This window comes from Papaver somniferum, chromosome 5 (assembly GCF_003573695.1).
Source record: "Papaver somniferum cultivar HN1 chromosome 5, ASM357369v1, whole genome shotgun sequence".
NCBI classification, from domain to species: domain Eukaryota; kingdom Viridiplantae; phylum Streptophyta; class Magnoliopsida; order Ranunculales; family Papaveraceae; genus Papaver; species Papaver somniferum.
Window position 1 is genome coordinate 95,870,837 of NC_039362.1, and position 12,211 is coordinate 95,883,047.

General features: G+C 35.5%; 1 long non-coding RNA gene across 1 annotated transcript; it reads left to right on the forward strand.

Annotated features, from left to right (window-relative positions):
- The first annotated feature begins 211 nt into the window (after positions 1 to 211).
- LOC113277672 lies at positions 212 to 1,780 on the forward strand. The gene is made up of 2 exons (XR_003325039.1): positions 212 to 602; positions 1,690 to 1,780. It is a non-coding gene; the product is annotated as an uncharacterized LOC113277672 (long non-coding RNA).
- Positions 1,781 to 12,211: the final 10,431 nt, after the last annotated feature.

Here is a 12,211-nt window from a genome sequence, read left to right on the forward strand (position 1 = left end):
TCCGGAAGGACGCATTTCGAAAATATTAACTTGCCCTCGTGTTTCCACAGTTCCACTTTCTTCCTTAAAATCCCGTGATTTCTAACAACACAAGGGGCAAAGCAGACTATACACGACACCAAATGACGCAATTGCCCCTCCGTATTTTTAATTCTCTTTTAATTTTTGTTGTAGATTTAAACAAAGCCAGGGGCGAATTCGAAACATAACATCACTTCTTCAGTGTTCTTCAGTATTCGATCCCTTTCTTTCACAACAACAATTCTCTCCTCCATCTTTTCAGTTTCTTCTTCACCATCAGATCTATTCTTCCTTCATCTTCATCGCCATTAGTACCCCCACTACCGTACAACACTATCACCACCACTGTTATTCTTTCAATTCAATTTGGATTTGAAATCGAAATTAAGTGTTGCATCTCTCCCAATGAAATTGGATTTTAAAAACAAACAAACATAATTTCTATTTCAAACCCAATTTTTATCGTTACGAAGGAGAAACGATGAGTAGTTTGCAGAGAAACAATCTCGACATCAAACAATTTTCGATTTCTATTTGAAACAATTTTTGATTTCTTCATCAGATTTTATGACGCGGTCCAGGTACGTTTGACTCTCTGCATGTATGATTAAAGCTTAATTGTTAGTTTTATGAGATTGAGTATGCATCCGAGAATTTCAGGATTTGGGTAATCTTATTATTACATATTGGAATTAGGTTTAAATTAAAGTGTTTGTAGAAATGCCTAACAGAATTGAGACAAAGCTGGTCTCTCTTATAGTATTGATCAAAGATGTAAATCGATAATTACATATGTCCACCCTCTTATAATACTGATCAACATTAATTTTACATTAAACTTTCAAGTGAGATGTATAAATTATTATCAAGATCGACGAATCGTCGCAGGTAAGATGTGCAATCCATGACCAATTTTTTGTTTACTGTTACAAACTAATTTTTGTCGAGGCACTTCACTTGGTACTTGCACAGGATAATGTTCAATTCTGGGTGTTTATATTTTATCCAATTGCACATAATTCAAAATTCTGACTGGATATACATGACAAAAAAATCTCTGACACTTTCACATACTTTGGATAGTTGGACATGCTATTGTCAGATGCTGGTCATATGTTTGGTTGTATATTTTGTGCATACATGTTCCTGATTAACCATATCTGACATGATGATTTAGTTTGCGCATATTGTCTGCATACTTATTTGGAACTATTTGACCTAATACCTTGCCACTCTATGGCTTTTCAGCGAATTCTGACATGTAATAACTTTAGATGTCGATTGTGTATGTTCTGGGTTATGTATGCTTGCACATGATTGCGCTTGAGCTTAAAATAATATATTGGTTAATGAATGTATTCACATTATGCACCGAAATAGAGGTGTTCAACGTTCAATGGTCACATGATGGCTTCGATATTATTGATTCACAAATGGGCGCGTGTTCTAAGCTTGGCGCAAAATCTGTATATTAAAATCTCAATAACTGTTTATATGCCACTGACATTCAATTGAGTACAGTCTTGGTCATGCTATACTACCGATCAGTATTAATGTTACAGTAAACTCTCAAGATCTGTGAAACTGGCAAGTAAGATCGAGCTATGTCTATTTTTTGTTTACTGTTACAAACTAGGGATTTGATATAACCTCTTTTTCATTTAGCAGTTAGATGGATTACAAGTACGCTCTTCTAATACAGAATGGAGTGTCGTCATAGTCCTAGAATACAAGCTCGTCTTCAGATGGAAGCTGAGAAGAAAAAACAACAACAAAGAGATGTTAGATTAAATAATACTAATCTTTTTAAAAATGAACTCAACTTCAAGTCATATTAGTTCTTTTGTTATTAACCGTGTACTATGACATAAAGACAATATACATAAAGACAATATACAATGGAATAACTGTTTGCTATGAGATGCCTCGCCTCCACCACCACTGATTCAGCACCCCTTCCGCCCCGTGCCATTATGGCACGGGCAATCCACTAGTGAACATGAACGAAAGACGGTTAAACGTTAGGCGGTGCACCAAAAGTTATTCAATATACGGCCGTTGACTACTCGATGCCGCTCAAATTATAGCGTCAAACAAAAGGTTTCTTCCTCCACGTGTCAAATAAATGTTTTCTTCTTCACGCTGAAGAATGCCGGCTGCCGACCAACAGACTTAACTGCAAAACCTACCACGTGGGTTACATATCCTTTCACCACGTCATCACTAACCCCAACCCCTCAATTTCCTATTCACCAAAATGGTCTTCAGGTTCAAGTAAAACATCGAAACTACCCTTGTATGAGTTGAACTGTCGTGGTGGTGTAGGAGTAGGACTAATATTGGCGTGCTATTTAGCGTATTGGATGGATAGGACTGACGTATTATATATCGCCAAAATAAATTTCATGGTATATGGGAGTTTTCTTTAGCAGATAAAATTTGGGCCATCCATATTTAACCTAATAATTCAGAATTTTTGTGTTGTTCCTTCTGTATTTGGGAGTTTTCTTGAGATGCGAATTTAAAATGAAGAAGAGTAGGTTGAAGACTCTATTGACTCCAGGCAGCCTTAAAACCATTTTCTGATGGCCAATTATTGTATTTTTGATCTCGTGCTTATTAAAGACACTGTCTGAAAACAGAAAGAATGAAAAAACTGACAATATGATGAAACATGTGATATGAAATTCAAGTCAAGCATCCTATTGATGACCTCAACGCCCCGATAAGAAACTCACTTTTTGTACTGACGTTTAAATGGCTTCTTTAATGTCGGTCACCGACGTCGGCCAAGTAGATTAGATGACGTAGGCCAGATGGGTTAAATCACGGAAGACTCATAAAAAGAATTATGATTTTAGGCATACCAAAAACTTTCAAGGCATACAAAATAGTTTTCCCATCTTAGGTGACCTTATAAGGGGTGTCTATTGAGTAGTTCAATTATCTATATACCCTTGAACCTAAAATCAAAAAATAAACTATCCTAAACATCTCTTCTTCTTCCTCCAGCTAAACAACCTTCCTTTTCTCTAAGATTTTTTTCATCACTGTAATTAATTTAATTATCGATTCGTGAAAATTCGATCATCGGTTAAATTGAACTATATAATGGATTGTACAAAGAAAAAAGCAAACGTCAGGTGTTCTAAATCCTCTTCCAATCCATGAATTAAAGAAGAAGAACCAATTGAAGATGAAGGTGTAAAAACTATAATTGAACCAGAAATTGAATCGGAAATTCAACCATTTGGAGCTCCAAATACTGAAATGAGGATAAGAAAGTATTCCCTACAAACCCAATCTTTTATTTGTTGTTTTTCATAGATTGAATGAGTTAAATTGCTAAAAATTTAGTGTTTTTGACGGTTACATTAGCGGGTTCGGCTGATAATTGAGTTGAGTTTTGAGCCGAACTGTTCTTGAAATTCCACCCTGAAAGTGTCTATGAACAATTCGGCTAAACCGTAAATGTCAATTTTTAGTCGAACCCCAAAATGTGTATTGAATACGTCCCAGAACAGTGTCAGGTTCGGCTAATACCTTGCAAACCTTCCCGGCCGAACCTGAGAAGTGAAATTTACCCTAGGTGGTTGTCAGGTTCGGCTGACTCGATTAGCCCACTTTCAAGCCGAACCTCTCTCTATAAACACTTCGAAAATATTTATTTGCAGGCTCTAGGTTCGGCTAGCTCGTGTTATTGAGTTATCAGTCGAACCTTCTCTTTGCACACTCAAGTTTTTCGATCTTGTTTTGGCCATAACTTTTTCGTCCGATGTCGGAATGACCTCATTCTTTTTGCGTTGTGTTTGTCTTTTCATTCTCTTGAAGTTGAAGATAAAATATAATTGATTTTAATGAGTTTAATATGGACCTTGGTATTCCCCATCATTAGACTTCACTTTCTTAACACTTTTAGTAATTTCCACTTTTTTTGTTTGGTTCATTCTATGAAAAGGCTGCATAATAGAAAATATACGTAATAAAAAGCCTAACCCCTAAATGTGTATGAATTTAAGTGTTTCATGGAAAATCAGTAGCATGTTCGGCTGATGTGATTTTTTGAATATGAGCCGAACTTGGAAAAATATATAGTTCGGCTGATACGATATTTAGAGTGAGAACCGAACCTAACTCTCAGGAATAAGTTCGGCTTGTTATTAGACTTTATTATAAGCCGAACTAGGATCTTGCAAATAGGTTGGAAGTTGGAAAATGAAGGTTCCACGTATAACGTTAACAAATTCAGCTAGCCGAACTGTTCATCAATTTAGTGGGTTCAGCTTATATTTTTAAGCCGAACATAGTCCTGGTTCTCCGAACCATGATGAAAAATACAATTTTTTGATAATTTCAAGCTACAAAAGGGAGGTTAAACATAAAATAGAAGTGTACATGTGTGTTAGAAGCATTGGGTTCCTCATTTATGTATTCATCATATGGATTTGGCTCATAAAAATCATCATCTTGAGTTTGAGTTTGTGTAAAATCATTCTCGCAATCTAAGAAATCAGTCATTTCTGGATCATTGTTGTAGTTGATATGTATTTTCCTAGGTTTTTTAGATGAAGAATGACCCTCCTCATCCTCCATTGAATCAAGAAGAAAATTTTTCTCACTTTCTCCTTCTCTCCTTCTCAATAAAAACTTTGGTTATTTTTTTCCCCAAATTTTTTCATCTAAACAAACCTTTATAATTCTGAAATTTATCTTAATCACTAAACAAAAGTTTTAATCACTAATCCAGATTACTAACACTAATACGTAAAAGGTAGACTTGCAGTTAAAAAAAAGTTTGGTTAAGGGAATTTCTGATTTTGTTATTTCACATTCTTTTTTATCTTTATTCAGTATGCCTAATAAGATTTCAGTATGGCCAAAACCATAATTCCATAAAAAAAGTATTTTCTTAAAATAAAAAATTTGTATCGTTTAGGACAAGTTTTGGAATCTTGTTCCGAGTCCCCCAGTGATCCAGTCTCCATATTCTGTAGGCCTGCAAAGTGTTGGAACTTCTTTGAACTACCCCGCACGAAAAGAAAAGAACAAAAATAGTGTTCCAATATTGCTTAGATTGGAGGTGTTATAGCTATATTCCTATACTGTGTGAGACCCGCAAAATCCCATTTGTTTCCTTTTGCCTTTGATTTGATACATAGGTGTTAAGTTAAGCAACATTTCCTATACTAGCAACCGATCAACCATGTTTTAGTTCCTAATCCTGGTTACTCACAACCAAAGTAGTGGCCCCAAGATGTTGGAATTTGACCAAACTTATCCTAAACTACAATTGACTTCATAATAGGCATTGTGTGCAAGATATCTCCTATCCATTCAGACTCAATTGTTTTAACTGTCTTTGATGCCGATTTTGGAACTCGATTGTTAAATTGCGGACGTCCAACTCGGTGCTTTTTTTTTTTCTCTTTTAGATAAAGGCCTTCAAAAACGCTAATGATCCCCTCAATTGTTGGTAATAACCAAACAGGAGGCACATACCAATACATAGAGAAATTGTTTGTTTTTGCCCATTGAACTAGCTCATGAGCCACAGAATTTACAAACACGAGGTTGAAAATTAAAGATACGGGCCACTAATTTAGAAGAAAAAACTAAATGTCTTTTAGAATAGCATCCGTACGAGAATCTCCATCGAACAAGCCAGGTGAAAATTGATCAATAAGAGACTTCGCATCACTTTCAGATATGAGTTAACTTCTGTTCCAAGGATTTCTTCAAGACTGCCCAAATGGCTCTGGCTTCAGCTTCTTCAACAGACTTTACTTCAAAAACCAGGGAAGCACAAAAGGAGGCTTTGCTTGAGAAATCCCTCATCACATATCCTGCACTATTAGCTCCAGTAATGTCATCATAGGCACCATCAGTGTTACACTTTATCCAGCCAAAAGAAGGGGGCATCCATTTATCACATAGATTGACAGAGGTAATGGGAGAAGCAGTAAGTCAGTGTTTCCTAGTTAGAAGCATAACTCTGGCTCTTGCTAAGACTGCTACATGGGTTTCTTTCAGGTTTTGGAAAATGAGATTATTTCTACTAGTCCAGAGGGACCACATGATAGTAACAAAGAGACATTGTGCCTCATCAGGAAGTCTAGACATAGAGTTAGTTAACCAAAATATTAATCAGTCAATGAAAGATTTGTTTTGAACAAATTGAGTATTGATGCAGAAGTCGGAAAGAAACCATACATGGTTAGCAAAAAGACAAAGCACCAAAGCATGCATTATGGATTCATGAGGGTCATTACACCTAGCACAATCAACATTATGCATGGGCACTCTAATATGCAAAATAGTTCTAGCAGGAAGAGCGTTTCTAGCTGATTTTCATGTGAAAACTTGGATTCTGAATACCATATGTCCTTATAAGTGAGCAGTTCATGAGACAGTAAGAGGTGGACATGGAATGGTTTCTGTAGGACATTTCATTAATCTTGTTTAGCAAAATATGTCCCGTAAAAAAACAAGATATAGATGAAGGGTGAATGGTTTATAATATATATATTGCTAAACAAGACTAATGGAATGTCCCACAGATACAGATGAAAGGTGAACTAGCGCTCAAGAAAACAAGTACTATAAATCTGATAATCACATGTTAACAAATTGTTATAAGGCTTAGTCTAGTGGGCATCCAAGATTCAAGATTTTGCCCCAGAGCCGTTTTTTTTTTGTTGAATTCCACTGAGCATTCAACAGTTTTGTTGAACGTAAGATGGAATCAAGACATGAACGCCAACCCAGTTGGCGTCCCAAAATTTTCTTAAGCGCCAGACGAAATCGCGTCTAAGAAATATTTTATGGAAATTCAAACATCCGGATGATATAGACCGTTGGATTCGTAGTTTTATTGGTGATCTAACGATTGATACATCAGACGCCAAATGTTTTGCGTTTGACACCATTCCGCTTGACATTTTTGTTTTGAATCTTGAGTTCCCACTACGTATGGGTATTGAATTTTGATGACGTGTCATGGATGTGAATGTTGAATCATGGGCACCCATTGACTAAATCTAACTATATAGAGTTACTAAATCCCCTTTCCATCCAACCTTCAACAACCAAGATTGATAATGTCTTGAAATCTGGTACCCCTGTAATAGACTTGATCATTTGGGTCATTAATATGTAACCTAATAAATTGGAATTGTGTTGGTCCTTGTGTATATGGATTTTTTTTGAGATATAAATTTATACTGATTAAGAAGATTAGGTCGAAGACTCAATTGGTAAATCCATTTTTCGAAGCATAATCTTATTCCAGTCTTATTAACCATGTATTAGTTTACTATCTCATGCTCATATACTAGATTACCGCGTATGGTGGGGGGCCGACCGAAGACTCGATCAAAATTCTTTTCGATTCTTTTTTTTGCAAACGGAAAATCTAATTAGGAACACATATATGTGTTACTAATTGTTTTTGTTTTATATTACATTTTTTGTGCACCACACTTTTTCAATTTTTTGGTTTAATTTGAAGCAATTGAAAGTAAAATTGGTCGGATTCATCCGATTTGATGGAGTTGAAATATAAATGGGGACCCCAAATCATTGATTATCAAACCAATTTTGGAAAAGGACGATAAATTTCTATTCAATTTGGTTGAATTGAATGAAATTGTATAAAACTGTGGTAAATTAGATTAGGCCACGGTTTTTTCAAGGACTTTAGGTCGAAATAATTAACATCCAACTCGCGTTTTGATCGATTTGATGGTGCTTATTTGTAGTTGGGTATCATAACTATTTGATTATCAAAACAATTTTGGGAAAAAACGATCAATTCATGTTCAATTTTTTTTTGATGAAAAGCGAATTTATATTAAGACTAAATAATATTGTACAATAATTCTACAATTTCATTTTTTGTAAATATATTGGAGATGATACTCTCCTTTTTGACCTTCTGATGAATATGGCTCGTCTTGTGCTGGGATCTTGAAATCCTTACTTCTTTAGCTATTGAATCCGCCGTTGCATTATGGTCTCTATTTATGTGTCTGATTTTTTCTTGAGGAAGTCTTTTTAGAATTTGCATAATGTCTTCAAAAATATTCTCAGTAACCCAAGAAGAGATCTCACTATAATTGTTGATAGAATCAACCAAGAGTTTGCAATCTGTAGCAATTATAACACTTGAGAGGAGATTTTCTTCTAACCATTTCAGAGCTTTTAGGAGAGCCTTTGCTTCTGCATGAACGGCTGAGAAAGCCATCTCTGAACCCACTGATATATGCATGAATGCTTATTGGTCAGTTGAGTAAAGGATGAAAGTGTACCACATAGATAAGTCCTCCTTTTTAAAAACAACATCTACGAATATTATTCAATCTGAATTGAATTCCGACCAAGAGGATCTAGTAATATTGTTTCCTTTTTTTGTTAAATAACTGTTCTTGGTGCTTGCCTCTATAATATAATTCTTGATTTGTTCGATCAATCTTATGGGATCTGGGGTTGTTTGTTGAAAAACTACGTCACACCCAAATAAACCACATAATAGTAGCAATTTTTTCCTTGAATTGTAAGAAATTTGGGTCTTCAATCCAAGTTTTAACCCAATTCTCAATCGAAACTGTGGAGATTTACGTATTTGCTGCATCAAGGGAAAACCAAAACATATTGCCCTCGCGAAAGAACAATTTTTGAAAATATGTAGTTCTGTTTCCACCTCTTGAGAGTTACACATGGGGCAATTTGCTGAAATTTCCGAATTGTGGGCTGCAAGTCTACTTTTTATGGGTAAGGCCTTTTGAATTAACTTCCAGATAAATAGTCTAATTCTTGGGATAATTTGTAATTTCCATAATGATCTCCATGGGAAATCCTTGTCGTACTCATTATCCTGGCATTGATTGATTAAAAAATTGTATATATTTTTTGCCGAAAAGACCCATGTATCATGGTGTTTCCATCTAATTTTATCTTCTTCTTTCACTCGAGGGTGAATTGTCAAAATTTTTTCCTTTATTTCTGGAGTGAGTAAGTTAGTTACTAAATCACAGTTCCACCCTCCTTCTGCATTTAATATCTCTTTGACTTTATGAGGTAAGGGTTCTTCTTTATCTATTGGTTTGTTTACGATATCTTCATTGAGTATCCAATTGTCTTCCCAAATTTTCACCCGATCTCCATTTTTTACTTGCCAAATATAATTTCCTTTGATAATATTCAGATCTTTTTGAATGCTAGTCCATATCCAAGATAACTCATAGTTTGTAGTTGGTTCCATTGGGTTTCCGTTATCAAAATATTTTGCTTCTAAAAGTTTTACCCATGATTGGTCATTTTCAATTATTAATTTACTGGCTAGCTTTGTTAACAAGGCTATATTAAACTTGTGTGGGTTCTTGATACCCAACCCCCCTTGTGATTTAGGTCGACACATATTATTCCACGCCCTTATATATCCACCTTTCTTCTTGGAATCGTCTTTTTTCCACCAAAAATCTCTCTTAATTCTGTCTAGTTTATCCAAAGTTTCTTTAGGTAGAGATAACATTTGCATTTGGTAAGTGGGGTATGATTGAAGAGTAGCTTGTATTAAAACTGTTCTCCCCGCTTGAGATAACAGTTTTGCCTTCCAACGCAGAAGAGTGTTGTAATATCTTTGAAGGAAAGGCTCGAAGTTTTCTTTTCTATTTCTGTCGAAGAAAAGGGGTGTTCCAAGATATCTATCTTTTTTCGTCATTAGGGGAACTTTTAGGATTTTTGCTATTATTTTCCTATGTTTGGGATGAATTTTTGGGCTGAAGTAAATTCCAGATTTTTGGAGATTTACCATTTGACCAGTTATCTCCCCAAAGGAGGATATGATATCTAGAAGGTTTTTTGCTTCTCCCAGGTCTGCTTTTGTAAATAAAAAACAGTCATCAGCAAAGAAAAGATGCGATATGGTTGGGGCATTTTTGTTTATTTTTAGACAAGAGATTTTTTTTCTTCCGATGGTAGCCTTTTGTAGAAGTCTTGAAAGAATCTCCATGCTAATAAGGAAAAGGTATGGGGATAGAGGGTCCCCTTGTCTGAGACCTCTTGAGGTGGTGAAAGTTGGACCTGGGGAGCCATTTAGGAGGATGGAGAAAGAAGTAGTGTAGATGCATTGAGAAATTAGGTTAACCCATGTATCGTTAAAACCGAAAGAGGATAGCGCCTTTTTTTATAAAAGGCCACTCAACCCTATCAAAAGCTTTAGAAAGATATAATTTTAGCGCTAAGAAACCTTTCTTTTCTTTGAAGTTTTCATCGAGTGAATTAGCTCATGAGCAATGATGATGTTATCGGTGATTTGTCTTCCAGGGAGAAAAGCGGATTGGTTTGGGGAAATGATTCTGTTTAAAAAAGGCTTGATTCTGTTTGCGAGAAATTTTGAGATAATTTTGTAGACTGTATTACTGAGGCTGATGGGTCTAAAATCACCCGGGGTTTGAGGAGTGGTGGTTTTTCGTATAAGGGTAATGAATAAATGATTTAACTTCTGGGTCAAAATTCCTGTTTTAAATTTTTTTTGGATTTCGAGGGTTATATCGGAGCCCAATATTTCCCAATTAGCTTTGATAAATCCCGGTTGAAAACCATCTGGGCCTGGAGCACCCCAAAGATTCATATTGGATAGATTGGACAAAAAATCTTCTCTAGAAGGGATTTGAGTTAAAGAGATGTTTTCTTCGTCGGAAATACAAGGCTTAATTATCTCCGACAAATCAACATTATAATTGCTTATATTCGAAGTTCCAATAAGGGCGAAATGGTTTATAAGGAGGGAGTTTAGTTGTTCCCTATCTGAAATCCAAAGACCTGAGGGCTCTCTGAGAGTATAGATTGCATTGATTTTTTTTTCTGTTGGAGGATGAAGCATGGAAAAATTCTGTATTTTGATCGTTTTCCTTGAAAAATTTATCTCGGGAGAGTTGGTGATAATAATCATTTTTGATTTCGTACCAATTTCCAAGATCAGTTTGTAAATCTTTTAGCTTTGCTATTTTGGTAGACATATTTCCGGTTTTGTGAATATTCTCTATCTTGTAGATCAGGTTTTTTATATTTTTGTGAATATTACCGAAAACCTCGTAATTCCAATGGGCTAAATCCGAGGATAGTGATTTTAATTGTTGTGCTAGGTTTGAGGAATTTCTGGCTTGTAGTTTCCAAGAGGCCTCAACAACTGAGGATAAAGTAGGGTGGTTTAACCAGGATCGGATGCATCTAAAAGGTTTATGAAGTTTCTTGAGTTCTGGGTTTGAGTCAAATAATATTGGTGTGTGATCTGACCCTACTCTTGATAGATGGTTTACCTTTGTATCCGAAAATAATTGGATCCATTGGAAAGATTCCAGCGCTCTGTCAATTCTCTCTCAAATGTTTGCTTCGCCACTCCTATTATTTGACCAAGTGAAAGGTGCCCATTCATAACCCGCATCTTGTAGACCCATTGAGTCTATCACTTTTGTAACAAAAGCTTTACTACTCGAGCTTGTGTTGTTTCCACCTTGCTTCTCTCCCGGGTCTAAGATGACTTTTAGATCCCCAATTAAAACCATGGATTTTTAATCCCTTTTGCTAGATCTGAAATGTAAGACCACTGGGAAATTTTTTCATCAGCTTCCACTGCACCATATACACAAATCATTTCTATAATTGTTTCTCCTATTTTTGATTCCAAATGACAGACATTAAGATTCTTAGATAATAATTTTATATCCATGTTATTGTGCCAAGCAATTGCTAACCCCTTAGCTATTCCCACAGATGGAACAATGAACCAGTCATGGAAATTGGATTTCTTTAAGAAAAGTTCCATTTTGTCTAATTGGGCTTTTGTTTCAGATAAAAACATTACGTCTGGTTTGTGATCCTGGCATAGCTGGTTTAAATGATCTCTAATTAAAGGAGTTCCAATCCCTTGGACATTCCAAGAGAGGAGCTTCATTGTGAAAAACAGTGGAGGTTAACAAAGCAATCTAATAATGGCAGGGAGGTGAAAATAAAGCTTTAAACCAAAATATAGTGGAAAAAAACAGTTCAGCAAAAAACCAGAAAGAGAACTTAATTAGCAGTCAGAGCAATTTGAATAATACACAGTTAAGAAAGAACAGGTAAAAGTACAGCAAAAAATTTCAGGTAAGAAAATAACAGAAAAGAGGGCTACACCAAGAACAAACAACTT